Raw genomic sequence first — 16,540 nt, 5'->3', positions numbered from 1 at the left:
GAAGAGATGAAATCAGGATGGAAGAATCGACTCCTTAGTACCTCTTGATTCTTGGCCCAAGAGTGTACTTTGATCATTTTTCTCATTAGGCTAGTTGAAGGACCAGCCTGGTCAGAGGATTTGAGAGTTGGAGAGAAATAACTTTCGTTATAAGACATTTTTGAAGTTTTGAAGCTCTTTGGAAAATTTAGAAGCTTTCTTAGGGTTCAATGTATATGTGACGAGGGTAGTGGGTTAGTATTTACTATTTATAGATTTTATGGTTTAGGGTTCCGTTTGAATTTTATCCAGTTTTGCTCTGGGTTGTCCAATCGGCAGAAACCCTGACACTTATGACACTATTAAGACGTTATTCGGTGCATGCGCAGTACAGGTGTCACTTTGCGTGTAGTGACATTAAATGCTAATAAGTGCTTTTACTTAGCGTTTGTTGATATAAACGTTTCATATTCTAAGTAGTCAGTGCATTCATTAAGGATGGTTTTTAGTTCAAGTTCGAAAACTAATTTACTCAGTGTGCAAGATTACTCAGTATTGTATATTCAGTCAGTTTCAATGACATTCTTAGCAAACAATAAATCATTCAGCATGTAATCCATTCAGCATTCAATCATCATTTATGCACATAAATTTACTGAAGAGGATTAAACATACCAATTGCTTCTCTCAGTATGCTAAATTGCTCTCGTGCTAGAGGCTTTGTAAAGATATCAGCAAGCTGCTCGTCTGTTGGCACATAAGTCAGCTTGATTTCTTTCTTGAGTACATGATCTCTGATGAAGTGATGTCTTATGCTGACATGTTTCATCCTGCTGTGTTGAACTGGGTTCTTTGAGAGGTCAATTGCACTTTTGTTGTCGCATTTGACTTCAATTGTCTTTGTTTGAACACCATAATCTTCAAGCTGTTGCTTAATCCAAAGGACCTGAGCAACACAGCTTCCAGCAGCAATGTACTCAGCTTCAGTTGTGGACAGGGCTACTGACGCCTGCTTCTTGCTGAACCAAGATACAAGACAGCTTCCTAGGAATTGGCATCCTCTAGAGGTGCTTTTTCTTTCCAGCTTGTCTCGTCCATAGTCAGCGTCAGTGTATCCGATGAGTGTAAAGTCATAAGTATTTGGATACCACAGACCTGCATTTACTGAGCTTTGCAAATATCTAAGGATCCTTTTTACAGCTATGTAATGGGATTCCTTAGGGTTAGCTTGATATCTAGCACAATAACATAATGAGAACTGAATGTCCGGTCTACTTGCTGTTAAGTAAAGTAAAGAGCCAATCATACCTCGGTATAACTTGCTGTCTACTGGCTTACCATTCTCATCAGCGCAGAGGACAGTGTCAGTGCCCATAGGAGTGGATATTGGCTTACAATGTTCTAGTTCATATTTCTTCAATATCTCCTTGGCATATTTAGCTTGACTTATGAATATGCCATTCTTTCCTTGCTTAATTTGAAGTCCGAGGAAGAAGTTGAGTTCTCCCATCATTGACATTTCGAATTCAGTCTGCATTTGTTTGCTAAATTCCTTGCACATAGATTCATTAGTAGCACCGAATATAATATCATCTACATATATTTGTGCCAGCAGGGTATCTTTACCCTTTCTCTTAATGAATAAGGTTGTATCAGCTTGACCCCTGACGTAACCTCTATTCAGTAAAAAGTTGGTCAGCCTCTCATACCAAGCACGTGGTGCTTGCTTGAGTCCATACAGAGCCTTTTTGAGTTTGTAAACGTGGTTTGGGAACTTAGAATCCTCAAACCCTGGAGGCTGATTTACATAGACCTCCTCGTCTATTACTCCATTAAGAAAGGCACTTTTGACATCCATTTGAAACAGTTTAAAGTTCATGTAAGATGCATATGCACATAAAATCCTAATAGCTTCTAGCCTTGCCACTGGGGCAAAGGTCTCACCGTAGTCTATACCTTCTTGCTGACTGTAGCCTTGAGCTACAAGTCTTGCCTTGTTTCTGACTACGTTTCCTTGCTCATCTAGCTTGTTCCTGAAGACCCATCTTGTTCCAATGATCTTTTGGCTCCTAGGATGTGGCACTAACTCCCATACATTATTCCTCCTGAACTGATTGAGTTCCTCTTGCATAGCATTCATCCAGAATTCGTCATCTTCAGCTTCGGCAAAGTTCTTCGGCTCAAGTACTGAGACAAAAGCTACATTGCCGAGATATTTCCTTAGTTGATTTCTTATCATCAGCGTATTTCCAGCTGAGTCAAGAATTGCATTTTCTGAATGCCCTCTTGGGACTCTTATCTCCTTTGGTAGACTTGTGTCTTGATCTATCTGTGTTTCAACATTCTCTGCAGAAGTAGATGGGTCAGTGAAAGTAATTTTAGGTTCACTCTTACTTTTGGTCAGCCGTTTTATGAAGGACTCAGTGGCTGGTTCTTGATCAGCAGGTGCTGAGTTTGGTTCATCTTCTGTCAGCGGCTGGTATCTTCCTGCAGGGTTAGTTTCATCGAATTGCACATGTATAGATTCTTCTAATGCTTGAGTTCTCTTATTAAAAACTCTGTATGCTTTGCTGTTTGTTGAGTAGCCTAGAAAGATAGCCTCATCAGCTTTTGAATCAAATTTGGCTAAGCTATCTTTGGTATTTAAAATAAAACACCTACAGCCAAAGGCACGAAAGTATCCAATGTTGGGCTTTCGTCCTTTCCAAAGTTCATATGGGGTTTTCTTAAGTATAGGTCTAACTAAAGCCCTATTCAGAATATATAGCATGCTGTGTTGACAGCTTCTCCCCAAAAATACTTTGGAAGCCTATGCTCATCCAGCATTGTCCTGGCAATCTCAACCAGAGTTCTGTTCTTCCTTTCAACAACCCCATTTTGCTGAGGCGTTCTAGGAGCAGAGAAATTATGGTCAATGCCGCTGGCTTCACAGAATTCAACAAACTTCTGGTTCTTGAATTCTCCACCATTATCACTACGGATATGAGCTAATTTTAGGTCTTTCTCATTTTCAATTTTTCTAACCAAGTTTGAAAATGTCTCAAAGGTCTCATCCTTACTGGTCAGCAGGATAACCCATGTGTACCGAGAGAAATCATCTACAATAACCAAGGAAAACCTTCTTCCACCCAGACTCAGCGGCTGGACTGGACCAAAGAGATCCAAGTGTAGCATTTCTAACGGACGCTTAGTTGAGACAATGTTTTTACTTTGAAAAGATTGCTTGGTTTGTTTTCCAGCTTGGCAGGCATGGCATAATTGATCTTTTTGAAATTTAAGTTCAGGCAGTCCCTCAACCAATTGCTTTCTTGCTAATTTGGCCAGGAGGTCCATGCTTACATGACCAAGTCTCCTGTGCCATAGCCAGGAATTTTCTTCCTTTGTGACTAAGCATACAGTTTTTGAAAACTTCTTTTCGAGGTTTAGCATAAAGACATTGTCTATCCGAGGGGCAGTTAAAATTAACTCATTTGATTTTCCCTCATATATTTTACATCCAGTTTCGTCAAATATAACTTTTCTTCCATTATCACATAGCTGAGCTACACTGAGTAAGTTATATTTGAGTCCGCTGACTAGGGAGACAGATTCAATAGTGGGATTACCTCCAACGGTGCCTGATCCTACTATTTTACCCTTTTTGTTGTCTCCAAAACTTACGCTTCCTCCTCGTTTACGTTCGAACGTGATGAATTGAGTTTCATCACCCGTCATATGCCTTGAGCATGCGCTGTCAATATACCACATTTTTTACTTCTCGGCACATCTCAGGCTTACCTGCATTGTAATCAGTTTCCTTTAGGTACCCAATTCTTTTTGGGTCCTGACTTGTTAGGTTCAACAGGTAAAGCATCATATTTTATTTTGTGGCGACATACATTAATAGTGTGGCAGCACACCTTAGTGGTGTGTCCTAACTTCCCACAAAAGTCACACTGGACTCTTCGCTGGGGATTTCGTCTCTACTGAGTACCTTGGTACTGAGTACCTTGATACTTAGTTCTCAGAGGAAAATTATTTTTGTTTGGAACCTTTAGTTGGTTCTGAATGGTTGTGACATCCTTCCTCAGTTTCTTGGAAACTGACTGGACTTCAACTACAGACTCATGAATGGTTTTCATATTTTCATGCAAAACTGAGTTGTCTTGAAGAAGGTATCTGAGGTCACTCAGTTTGACCTCTTCCACCTCATCACAACGCCGGCTGAGTGTTTTAATCTTTTTGTTACACTTTTTGACAAGTGTGTAAAGATCACTCAGGGCATTACCCATTTCATTTCTGAGTTGAGAGAGTGAGATTACCTCATTGGATTGCTCTTCATTGTCTGACTTATCAGATTGGTCAGCATGCTCAGAAATGCATGGCTCAGCAAGTTCGTCAGCCATGAAGCATATCTTCGCTGACTCGGTGGCCTCAGTTTCTGTTGATGAAGATTCATCACTGTTACTCCAAGTAGCCACCATTGCCTTCTTCCCACTTTTCTTGTCTTTCCTCAGCGTGGGGCAGTTTGACTTAATATGGCCATCTTGGTGGCACTCAAAGCATGTAATGGGCTTTGAGCTGTCCTTTCTGTATTTGCTGTCGCTTGAGTCAGCCTTATACTTATCAAACTTTTTGTAAGGCTTTTTGGAATATTTGTCGTTCTTCCTGAACAGCCTCTTCATCTTTCTTGTGAACATAGCCATCTCCTCATCATCAGTTGAACTCCCGTTAGTGGAGTCAGCCTTCATGACAAGTGACTTCTGCTTCTTGTCATCTGATTTTTCCTTCACCTCAAAGTTCTTCATTGATATCTCATGGGTCAGCAATGAACCGATGAGTTCGTCATATTTGTAGGTGGTTAAATCCTGAGCTTCCTCAACTGCTGTCTTCTTTGCTTGCCAGTCTTTTGGAAGACTCCTGAGTATCTTTTTGACTTGTTCTTCCTCAGTGAAGATTTTCCCAAGTCTCTTGAGCTCATTAATGATGTTGGTGAACCTTGCGTTCATGTCTGAAATGCCCTCATCATTGTTCATCTCGAACAGCTCGTACAGTCTCATCTGCTGATTCACCTTGGATTCTTTTACTTTGTTTGTTCCCTCGTAGGTGACTTCCAGCTTTTTCCAGATCTCTTGTGCCGACTCACAACCTGAGATTTTGTTATATTCTGCAGCATCGAGCGCACAGTGAAGCATATTGATAGCCGAAGCATGGTTTTGAAGCTTCTTAAGATCATCCTCTGTCCATTCAACCTCAGCTTTAACAACTGACTGGCCATCAACAACTTTCACAGGTACAAATGGGCCTTGGACTATAGATAGCCAGGCACTCATGTTTGTAGCTTGAATGAAGTTTTTCATCCTATTCTTCCAAAAGGTATAGTTTGACCCGAAGAATAGGGGAGGCCTGATAATGGACAGCCCCTCAGGTAATATCTGAGTTGTCTGGTTTCCAGGGAGAAACCGAGTGCTGTTTTCGCCCATGGTATGGATCAACTCAAGGTTGTTAGACCTTTAGTAATGAGCTTTTAGGCTCTGATACCACTTGTTGGTCCCTTGTAAGGTTGCAAATATAGTTCCAAGGGGGGGTTAGGAACTATTTTACCTTTTTAAAATAATTTGGGCAGATATCTTTTCTTTAAGAAAAGTTTATAAAACAGCGGCACTTAACACTCAGCAAGACACTGGCTTAGTCAACTAGTGACTAGGACAGCTTCGTTGCTTAGGTCAGGAAATAGCACTTAGAGTCTATTCCTGAACCTGCTCGTTTGTAGCGCACAACTCAGCTTGACCTCTTTTACTTGGTCAGTTTTAGTTTGTTTTAAGCAAGCAATATAAATAAGGAGTTAAGGTTTAAGAAAACTTCACTCAGCAGATTTATCCAGGTTCGGCTTCTTCTAAGCCTACGTCCTGTCCCCGGAACACTTCCGAGATTTCAAATCCTCTACTGAGCTCTTTAAAGGTAGAGCCTCAAACCTTTTACAATATCAGCAATTGAGTATGACAAGAGTACCTTCCTCTATACTTCTACTCAATCCTAATCTCTCCGCTGAGTACTTAAAACCGAGTACTCAGCCTCTCCTTTCTACTTCTAGAAATGATAAAGATTTTGTCCTAAACAACAATTGCTAGAACACCTTAGATGATTGAAAAACAATCACTCTAGACTTTTACACAAATGAATAGACTTTGTAGTGTAAGAATTTTTCTTTGCTTTTGATGGAGAACTTTTATATACGTTTGGTCAGCGTAATGGCTTTTGCTCAAAGTTCTCTGAAGAATGTGGATTCTGAATGCTCTATTTATAGAGAGCTATGAGAGCTTCTGGTTATTTCGAATTTCGAAATAACCGTTGGAGGGAAACGGCTACAAGTCGCTTTCACTGAGTCTGCCAGCAGTTCTCTTTAGCCAATCAGATTCCAGTGTCTTCTGTTCTTCGGTCAGTGTGTCAGTATGTTCCACCGTTTTGGGTAACGTCAACCAGACAGCTTGTTGTGTCTTTTGAACTTTACTAAATGGGGAAATACTTTGTTTGGAAGTTGTCTTATGGTCAGCAGCTGTCTTGCACGTTTTGTCGAGACAGCTCAGCAGCTTCATACCGAAGTTGTCTACGTGGATCTTCTCGATCCTTCTTTACTCAACATGCGTTTCATCACTTCAACGGCGACGTTTTGGAGATACGCGGGCTGAGTGGTCTTTGGCTTGTTTGACTTGGGCCTTGATTTCCATATAGGGCTTGAGCCTTATGATCTTTATGTCTTATGATAAATTATAAACTCAACATTGAACAAACACATTAATAACACTAAATCAAAGCATTTAAACTTAGTGTGTTGTAGAATATTTACTTTCACTTAATTAATTTTGTCAAATCAAAATCTTGTGGAAAGGTGTTTCAACAAAGGGGACACCGGTGTGGAGCACGCGGTGTATTATCTGAGTAAGAAGTTCATGGAATGCGAGCTTAAGTATAACATGATCGAAAAGACGTGCGTGGCAGTAGTATGGTTAACAAAGAAACTGCGGCACTATTTTCAATCTTACAAAGTGATCGTTATTTCCCGGATGGATCCCGTGAAGTATCTGTACCGAACTCCGTCTCTAACAGGGAAGCTAGCCCGATGGTTGTTGCTCTTGTCCGAATTTGACATCGAATATATAACGAAAAAGGTTATTAAGGGGAGAGCCGTAGCGGAATTTCTGGCCAATCAGCCTCTAAGTACGGAAGAGGAAGAAATAAACTATGATTTCCCTGATGAGCACTTGAACACAATAGAAGTTATACCGTGGAAAATGTTCTTCGATGGAGCGGTTAACTCAAATGGAGCCGGGGTAAGAGTGCTACTTATCTCACCAGAGGGAGAAAGGGTCCCAATGGCAAAGAAGTTATCCTTCCCTCTCACCAATAATATGGCTGAGTATGAAGCGTGCATCTACGGGTTGGAGTCATTAGCAGCGCTAGGAGCATCATATGTTGAAATTTGGGGCGACTCAAAACTGATTATCGAACAAGCACAGGGAAACTGGGAAGTAAGGGAAGAAAGGTTGCGTCCATACCTAGACCAGTTGGAGGGATTGGCGCAGAGATTCATCGAGTGTCGTTTTAATCACATTCCTCGAGCACGGAACCAGGCAGCGGATGCTTTGGCCACTTTGGTGTCAGTATGGGATAACCCTCGGAATCTTGCCTCGAAGCCTTTGGTGCTGAGGAGGTCCCACAAACCATGCTATGAAGATGTAATGCTATTGGGAGCAGATGAAAAGCCTTGGTATTTCGATATCGTAAACTTTATGAAAAGTGGAACATACCCGGCAGAATCAGAACTTAGGGATCAGGCTGTGATCAGAAGGTTAGCTCAGCAATTTGTCATCCACAACGACTTGCTTTACAAAAGACACGCCGATGGTTTACAATTGAGGTGCTTGGATGAGGGAGAAGCCCGTGAGGCAATGGAGTCAGTACACTCGGGAATTTGTGGAGCCCATATGGGAGGAGCAGTATTAGCAAAGAAAATCATGAGGCAGGGCTTCTATTGGCTCACCATGGAAAGAGATTGTAATGAATATGTGAAGAAATGCCATGATTGTCAAATCCACGGAGATTATAATCACTTACCAGCTATGGAACTGCATGTGTTAGCACCCATTTGGCCGTTTGCGGCTTGGGGCATTGATATCATCGGGGAGGTGAGGCCTAATGCGTCGAACGGACACAAATTCATTGCAGTCGCCATTGATTACTTCACCAAGTGGGTAGAGGCAGAATCATTTAGCAAGTTGGGGTCTAAGCAGATGAGGAAGTTAATTGAAAAGCACTTGATCACCAGGTTCGGAGTGCCTCATCACATGATCACGGATAATGGGGTCCAGTTTCAGGGAGAGGTGAGAAGTCTCTTCCAAGAGTACGATATTGAGCATCATAGGTCTTCTCCGTATCGCCCACAAGCTAATGGTGCGGTAGAGGCGGCTAATAAGAACCTTAAAAGGATTCTTGTAAAGACAGTAGAATCGCACCGGAATTGGCACGAGCAGCTTCCGCTCGCTTTATGGGCTTATCGCATGACGATTAGAACGCCGACTGGGGCAACGCCGTTCTCCTTGGTATACGGGGCCGAAGCCGTTCTCCCGATTGAGATTGAAAAGCGATCGTTGAGAATCGCAGTGGAAGCAAAGATTCCCGAGACGGAATGGGTGAAGAGGCGATATGAGCAATTAACATTGGTGGACGAGAAAAGGATGGAGGCTCTTTATCATGTGCAGTTATATCAGAGAAGGATGGCCCGGGCCTTCAACAAAAAGGTCAAGGCCAGCCCTATCAAAGAAGGGGACCTGGTGCTGAAACAGATCCGAATGACGCACACCGACCCTAGGGGCAATTTCAGGCCAAACTGGGAAGGACCATTCCTCGTGAAGAAAATCCTAAGCAAAGGGGCGGTGAAGCTAACTACTATGGACGGTATGGAGTTCTCCGAACCTACCAATCTGGATAGGCTTAAGAAATACTTTTTGTAAAAAAAAAAAAAGTGAAAAAAAGAAATGAAAATTCCCAATAGGTTGAAAACCCGCAAAGGGCGACCTATGCAACAATAAGGGACATCCCAATGGGTGAAAACCCGAAAGGGCGCTCGTTTGAAAATTCCGGGATAATAAAAAGAGAGATGAAAAATCGCTGGGATCTGAAAACCGAAAAAAGGCGGGTCCTGGTAACAGTGGTTATATCTTGAGCAATTATAAAAATAATGTATAAGCGGCTAAGTATATTTCTATTGTTTGTAAATAAATAAAGGCATGAATATATTCGAAGAGGATGATTGGAGTCATTATAATCTACTGAATGCATAGTGTTATAAATCATGAGTTTCATCTCCTCTCATAAAGCAAGTTCTACTAAGACCCCACCCAAACCAAAAAGCCATCAACTTCACTAAAGAGTACAAATCCCACAAGTGGATTATTGGAAAGCATAAAATGGTACAACAAGCCCAAAACCTCGACGCTCCTAAGCCCTACGACTGGCCTCGGCCTTCAAAGCCAACACCCTCGCCTTGTAAGAATCATCTGTGACAAAGGTGGTCCCAAACCTCGGGGTGAAGTATGAAGAAGTCCACGAAGCAAGGACCTCCGGGGTATAATTAGGCCAAGAAGAACAACTATAGATATCCGAGCGGTTGTCCCAGTTAGCCTCTAGCGTCGCCAGGCCCCGGGCTGTCAAAGGATAGACCTCTATCGTCCCCAAGTTAGGGGTAAATGCTTAAAACACATTGTATTGGCACGAAACCCAAGGGGGATAATAGCAAGAGGATGAGTGAAGACCAGCGCAAAACATTCTCTTCCCGCCAAAGCCGGTCGAGACCCTAGTCAAACGCCACCAAGGGCACATCCACATGATATCCTGATCAGAAGCACCATCTAAGAAAATTCTCCATTGGTCAAAGGACAAGCCTCGCACCCTCAAAGTCCGATGGAGGTGCCACTTAGGGGAATATGACGAATAGGGTCCACCGAGGTCATACCGAGTCAAAGGGGGAGTCATCATTTGGAACTTCTCTTGAAGCCAAATCTAAAAAGGAAAAGGAAGAAGGAATGAACTGATGGAACTCAAGGAGATATATACTGAAGCATAGAGTATACCTGAAGTAACAAGGGGCTCCCAGACAGACGGGAGGATCGTCCAGCCATCCAACTTCTCGGCAGTCATCCAAGCCTAACAGCGTCTCCATGAGGATGGTGGGATAAACCGAGTAACCATTTCCCATCCGAGAAAGCAAAGTCAGAATGTGATAATCCCCCTTTCATGTAGAAGATACCAGGAGGTAATGGCTGAGAAGAAGAAATCTCACCGAATTATTGAAACCGGCAGTTGAGGGGGAGATGCTCAGTATATGGGAGAGGAGATCCGGCAACCTGACGAAGTGGTGTTGGTCTGTCAAAGAATGAACTCTTGCCTTGGAAAGCTCGAGAAGGGAGCACATCAATCTCGGGTACGAGGGGTTAGGATCAGGAAGGGCTGGTCGAAGAGGGGTAACAAAGTGAGAATCCATAATGGCCTCAAACTCCTCTAGGAGGGGACACAACTCCTGGGGACCGAAGCGGAACACATGGTAGTCAGGGTCCTAGAAGGTGATGGCAGCTCGGATTAAGAAGACGTCTATTTTGACTTCACGTAAATATTTTAAAGCAGCTAGCTGTGGACAATCGAGAGCGTCCCAATCTAGGCGGCGCATGAAAGAGCGAAGAACATCCGAATTGGAATCAGCCATGATGAGAGGTGTGAGAGAAATGAAAAAAGGGAAGCCTTTTTATAGGAAAATGGAATGATGTCATGGGCGTGAATGATGTCATGGGCACAAATGATGTCATGGGTGCGAATGATGTCATGGGCGTAAGGACAAATGACGTCATGGGCGTAAGCGCAAGTAATGTCATAAGTACGATGGATACGGGGAAATTAGCGCAAATGATGAGGCGAAAGAGAGGTAGAAATATTGGGATGGGAGCCTGGTTCAGCAGAAGAATACAGTGGCAAGGCTAGTCGACGAGAGACGACCGGATGATTGAAATGGATGTAAAACGTCATTCATGCATATTCATTTCATACGCACATGCATATACCACTACACCCATACGAAAATAAAAAAGAGGGTAAAGAAAAAAGAAAAGGTACGACGTGACATAAAGGTAACAAGTAAATAATTAATTACCAGGTGCACAGACCTCCGATTTGCAGTCCGTTTCAGTCTGCGTTTATGCCAGGTAGTGACCAATACCATAAGGATATGACTCCAGACGACAGCCGAAATTTTACAGAATAGTGGCGCCAGTCAAAATACAGACGACAGTCGATGGAAAATAATTTTTAGTCTAAAATGTTCCCGGTGAAGAGATAAGGGCGTTCCTATCAACAACTCAAATACCCGAGATGATAGCTCCAGTAAAAATACAGACAACGATGTTAAAATCCAAAATTGCTAGGGAGAGCCATTTTATCTACGGTCGATTTAGAGACCAGGGTTGCTATTGAGCCATTTTACCCACGGTCGTTGACCAGAGTTGCTATTGAGCCATTTTACCCACGGTCGTGGACCAGGGTTGCTTTTGAGCCATTTTGCCTGCGGTCGATTTAGAGACCAGGGTTGCTATTGAGCCATTTTACCCGCGGTCGTGGACCAGGGTTGCTGTTGAGCCAGTTCGCCTGCGGTCGATTTAGAGACCAGGGTTGCTTTTGAGCCATTTTACCCGCGGTCGTGGACTAGGGTTGCTATTGAGCCATTTTGCCTGCGGTCGATTTAGAGACCAGGCTTGCTTTTGAGCCATTTTACCCACGGGCGTTCGCCCAACCGATGTTGGGCGTAGCCCGATGCCCTTCGGGCTACGTCCAAATTTTTTTTGGGATCCGTGCTTATAAAAGGCACGGATCCCCATGCATTTGAGGGAGGACTTTTTTGAGAGCTTTCTCACTCTAAGGAAATTTTTAGAGAGAGAAAGTGATTTTTTTGGGAAAAACATTTTTTTCCTAAAAAATTCAAATTTTCCAAAGTTAAATATTTTACCAAAAACACAAAAAACACGGAAAAATCGCAATTCGTGGAATCAACCGACTTCAACTGTCAATACCGATCTTAAGGTATTATCCGAGGACTAGACTCGCTTTATTTATTTTACTTATTTATTTATTCATTTTATTTATTTATTCTAAAGTTTTATTTATTTAGTTAATTATTTATTTATCACGTTTTATTTATTATTCCGTATTTATTTAATTTTCGTCTCGTGTTAAACAAAAGTTTGGTTTTGTTTTTGAAATAAAAAAAACCTCGTCTTAATATCCCAATACGAACCGTGATCCAACTCAAATGTAGTTGGGGATTAAAAAAATATTGTAATTATAAGTTTTTGGAAATATTTCTAAAATAACGTTTAAAAATAAAACGTCGTTTTAGGAGTCTTCGTTATAGACTATGATCCTATTTTGGTAGTTCGGAGGTCCAAAATGATGGAATAGATCTAATCTAAAGCATTTGAATAAATCTGGAAAGTATATGGACTGTTTTGATATTCTGTCATTTCTGTCACTAACAGCAGATTAGCGACGGATGTTCCGTCGGTAATCTGCTGGAATCCGAAAATCACCCTTTTAACCCTCTATTATCAACTTTTTGATATTTATACTTGTGTACATATGTATTTAATTATGTAATATGTTTATAAAAATTATTTCTAAGTCCTATAACTATTAATTATGTATTATATAGCTATTTATTTCATGTTGAAATTTAATTGGTTTGGATTTAATGTTATAAAGTAATATATATATATATATATATATATATATATATATATATATATATATATATAGTTTTTGGGGTTGTTTGGGTTATATTAGCTATTATTAGGTAAAATCATTTTGGGATAAATGATAGTCTCTTATTTTGGGATTTTTGTCTATTATTTTTGCATAGCTTTAACTAGAATAAAAATGTATTATATTTAATATTCTTTCTCATTTTCTTTATTATATCATATAATATTTCTTACTCATTTTTATCTATAGATATATCCTTATTTTTAAAAACTATGTATATATATGTATTTCTATTTTATTTTTGTATATATGTATATATTTTAAATATATTTGATTGGGTAAATTTGGCCTTGACTTGTTAATTATTGTAATGATGTTCAAGTAAGGGCTAATTGAGTGAAAAAGGGAAAATAAAAGACAAAAAGAGCTTTTAAGTTGCTTGTTTAAATTAAAAGCTTTTCTAGATATTCCTAAAGTGTAAATAACGTTTTTTTTATCATTTTTAAACAGTTTCCAAAATATCACGTGTTGAAACCTTAATCCGTTCCAACGGCGGATTGAGCAAATCTTGTAATTAAAATCGTTTTTTATTTGTAAATAATAGAGTTTTGAATCGTTTTCCTAACTAAATGGTTTTGTACAAAAATAAATGGACTTGTATGCTTAACCACGTTTTTTGTTAAAACTTCTTATCTCACGTTTTAAAACGCTCGAGTCGTTCCAACAGTGATTCGAGTTGATGTCATGTAAATTAACGGGGTTTTTGAAACGTACCTAAATCGTTTCAACGATGATTAAGGTACGAACCATGTAAATAAACTCGTTTTTGGGGAATGAGATTAGCTTAGAATTAGTGTATAGACTAAGGCATAAAATCACACCGTGAATAAATCAATTCTTTCTTCTCCCCCTCTCTCTCCTATGTATTTTAAATTTATGCAAAATGGGTGATTCTTTACTAAAATGGCTTTTAATGACATTGCTCAAAACGGTTTTCAAAGCGAGAAAGAAAAAGTTTCAAATGAATTTTAAACTTAAAGAAATATGCGATTAGTCCGTTATCGCCTAACACGCTGAGTAGGAGGCCGGTGGTTCATAACCGGGCGATGTCGGGGTGCCTAGTAGCCTTTCTCCAGAAAGGAGCTAGCCTTCTCGGCTCGTACCTAAGTTTTCCAAACCCTCACCGGTCTCCCGCAAAGGATCGGTGTTCATTTTCCCATTCGTGGGTGGCGACTCTTCCATACTCCGAGCTCCGGTCCTGCTGAGCAGCTTGATTCCACGATTGGTTGCTTTCAGCGCCAATCACCGCTTACGTCGCCATGAGGTGTCCACCCCCCGGTCCGCCCGGGCGAGGCCGTCGGCACCTTGTCTAACACACGCAATGAAAAAAGAATAGCTAATAACTCTGCACGTAAAATATACAAAGACTATTTTTGTAACGACCCGATCCGGAATGGGTGGCGCTAGTGTAGAGGGGCTAAGCAAGGAGCGGTCGACAGGAATGAATTGAATCCCACATTGAAAATGGAGAGGGAGTGATTGAGACTTATTAGTAAGATGTGAATCAAATACATATAGACGAGTTTTAAAGCCGTGAGGCCCAAAGTGTTGGAATTGGGACAAAACGGACAATATATACATAATATTGGACCAGTGTGTTATAATTGGTATCAGAGCCGATTCTCCACGTATGATGTGTGGTTTGGGGAAGAACCAGACGGAAGCTGGTGGGCCTGTAATGACCCGGTCCGGAGTAGGTGGCACCGGGGTAGAAGGTTTGAGCAAGAGTGGCCGTAAGGGATGACGATGGGGGCAGTAATAAACTGAATCCCAAATCAGAAATGGAGAGAGAGTGATTGAGTCTTATTAGTAAGAAGCGAATCAAATACATGTAGAAACGCGTTTTAAAGCCGTGAGGCCCAATTTGCTTGATTTGGACCAGAGCGGACAATGTCACATCCGACCCAAAACGGCATCGGTTATGAATGGAAGTTAGAATAACCAACTTCTAACAGTCCAAAAACCAAACTTATTTTCTAATAGATAAACATTTATTTGGACTACCTAAAGTTTTATTTAATTATTTGGCTTGGACTCGATAATTCTATCAAGCTTCCTACGTATTCCGAACGTCTTTAATTATTTAAATCGGGAATCAAAGCCACATAGTTTTACCTATTTTAGGTAGTTCTAATAGATAGTTCTCTTAACTTATTAACTCGTTTTAACTCATTGACACGTTGAATGACACGCTAATACTTTAATTGGATATTTCACTTTATTAGTATAAAAATTTATATAGTAAAATCATTTTATCAAAACGAATCAAATTAAATAACCGTTTTATCAAACCAGCTCATAAACAAATAAACGTTTTATCAAACCAATTCGTAATCAAATAAACGTTTTAACAAACCAACTCGTAATCAATCAAACATAAAACATTATAATTCAAATCATCAAGCATTTTCAAAACGTAATACAAAATTTGTGTGTGTGTCCATCCTCGAATTTCACCCGTGTAGCTTATCATAACATCAATCATATCAATAATCGAGCTATATCTCATTCATATATCGCATTGCCTAACGTTAGGACTACCAGTCGTGCACTCTGGCCATACCGCCCTTAGGTATGGTCTTACAACTTACAACTCCTATCCCGGACAATCCTAAATGGACAAAACTATTTTATATTTCTTTCAAAATATCACGACATAAAAGTCATATTTGGACTTCAATTCAAATCACAGAAATAATAACAATAACAACCGCAACGGCTTTCTCAATCCAAAAACAATTCATATAAAATAGTCAAATTCATTTTCCAATCCAATTTTTAAAATACCACGATAATAAATAATTATTCTTCAAATAATCGAAATCAAAAGTATATAATTATTTTAAACAATTTAATAAGTATTCAAAGCCACTTAAATAATTTAAAACCGAAACTTATTTTTATCTGTTACCGGAATAACTATTTTAAACCGAACATATCGTTAGACTCGTTATATTATCATAAGTCTATTTGAACTAATTTTATATCTTAATTTTATATTCAGTTTTCGGTACTATAATTTTATGTAATAATATTCAAACTCTTGTACTAATCTTATGAATTCTAATTGGCAATTATTGACATTAGTCCTTCTATTTCAACTCGACAAATTAAAGTTTCTCCGAATATTATATCGATAAAATTTAATATCGTTTAAAGTTAAATATGTTTATCGAACTATTTTCCGTCACTGAAATAAAGATTCTAAACCGACATAGTTAATTCGAACTATTGTTACTATTGGACTCAGTTTCACTTTTATGAATCTTATTAGTACTAATTTTATATTCGACTCAATACCGACTCTACTTTGCAAATATCAATACCGACTCTAATTGGTAAATATCAACGTTATCTTCAAACTCGTGACGCTACTAAGAGTCTATTAATACCGAATTTAACGTTATTAAATCTAAAGGACAACTAGTCTAAAATTTATATTTTTATTAGTAATTGATAGACGCTAATTCATTAATCGTAAATCCCAAATTTATTAGTTTTAATCGTAAACTAACAAAGATGTTCTTCTCTAGCTAAACTAGAAGGAGTGAATCCCAAATTCATGGACTAAATCCATAGGAATAATAAAATCCTCATTGTTGAAGGTGAAAACCTTAACAAAGCTTCTTGAAGAAGAATTATATTTGATTGATAAAAAGTTAAGCAATTACAATGAAAGAGATGAATTTGTATCATCTAAAACCTAAATGCTAAATTACAT

Source organism: Euphorbia lathyris, chromosome 2 (assembly GCF_963576675.1).
Source record: "Euphorbia lathyris chromosome 2, ddEupLath1.1, whole genome shotgun sequence".
Classification (NCBI taxonomy): Eukaryota; Viridiplantae; Streptophyta; class Magnoliopsida; order Malpighiales; family Euphorbiaceae; genus Euphorbia; species Euphorbia lathyris.
This window is presented reverse-complemented; position numbering follows the sequence as displayed.